This window comes from Octodon degus, unplaced genomic scaffold, assembly GCF_000260255.1.
Source record: "Octodon degus isolate 3935 unplaced genomic scaffold, OctDeg1.0 scaffold00087, whole genome shotgun sequence".
NCBI lineage: Eukaryota > Metazoa > Chordata > Mammalia > Rodentia > Octodontidae > Octodon > Octodon degus.
Window position 1 is genome coordinate 10,739,005 of NW_004524663.1, and position 1,426 is coordinate 10,740,430.

The 1,426-nt window shown below is 33.7% G+C and overlaps 1 protein-coding gene across 1 annotated transcript in view; it reads left to right on the top strand.

The window, feature by feature from the left end:
* Jak2 (Janus kinase 2) overlaps window positions 1-1,426 on the top strand; it is a 154,662-nt gene that overhangs the window by 63,688 nt on the left and 89,548 nt on the right. The window lies entirely within an intron of this gene.

Below are 1,426 nucleotides of genomic sequence, written 5' to 3' on the forward strand. Positions count from 1 at the left end.
TTTTTTTCAGAACCAGGGATTGAACTCGGGCCCTTGCGCTTGCCAGGCAAGTGCATATTCCCCTGAAACATCTCCCTGGCCTCTTAGATAATTTTTGATAGTGGATCCTCACATTAAAAATGATCTAAATCAGTATTTCTAAAAATGATCTAAATCAGTATATATAGACACAAACTTGTAGTTTGTATTTTACTTGCATTAGAGTCATCTGAAGTACTTGTAAAATTAAAGGTGTCTGGCCCATAACCCGAGTAATTCTGATACAGTAATTCTACAGTGAAGCCCACACTTAGGAAATTTTACAGGTGCTTCAGAATGCATATACAAATGATTCAAAGTCAGAATTCTCCAAATAATTCTTCTGTATACTAGAATTTGGCAATTATGACTAATAGTTTTTGGAATACCTGTTCAATAGCCCCATTTTAACATCTGCAGAATTTCTTTAGAAAAGATACATATGGTAAGTTCCTAACTTACAGATAAGTTCTGTTCTGTGAGAACACGTCAGATTTGTTTGTAAGTCCAACTGGTTCACAAGTCTAACAAAATGAGTCTAACAAAGTGAGTCTTTTATACCTTTGAGACAAATGAACAATGTAAAAAGTATTTAAAAAACCACAAGCACACACAAAAGTACTGTACACTATTGCACTGTATATTAAACACAGTGTAACACAGTCATGACAGTGTTTGGCAGACATGTGGGCTACTTCTGTGATTTGTTCACATTGATCAGTGTTCCTAATGTGAGGTCCATTTCTATTTATGAAAACTTGCAACTTGAGTGTAAGTTTGGGACTTACCGTGTAGCTATGTAAGAATGCTTTGATTTTTTTTTTTAAGTTCTAAGGCTAGATATTTATCTTATACACTAAATATTTATCAGGTTAAAAGCTGGAGGGTGTAGCTTGGTGTAGTGGCAAATGTATATATATGATGAGTTCTAGGGCAGGAGCTTTATAAGTTTTGAGTCCAACCCAGGCAATATATTGAGACGCTGTAAGTAAAATTTTAAAAGGGCTAAAGTAGCTCAATGACAGAGCATCTGTCTAGTGTGTATCAGGCCCTGGGTTCATATACACAAAAAAAGTTTTAGGATAATATGGTTAAAACTCACTTTTTTTTTTTTTTTCTCACAATTTTTCTTCCAGTAAATGTCTTTAGTAACTTCTTTGCTGGGTAGCTTCAAAACAGTTCCATATCTAGTTTGTAGAGGATCAGTTTTTGTGTTTTCCTCTTTGGTTTTAAGCATTCTTTTTTCATTTTCAGATGTCTATGATGTCTTAACTTGAGGCAATAGACTAAGATTGATTTCTAAGAATTCAGGAATCTAAAGATTAAGTATAAAAGAACATCCAGAGCACTATCATTTTTCACTAAGGTCATAAAATACGAATGTGCATTAGATATTAACTTATCCATT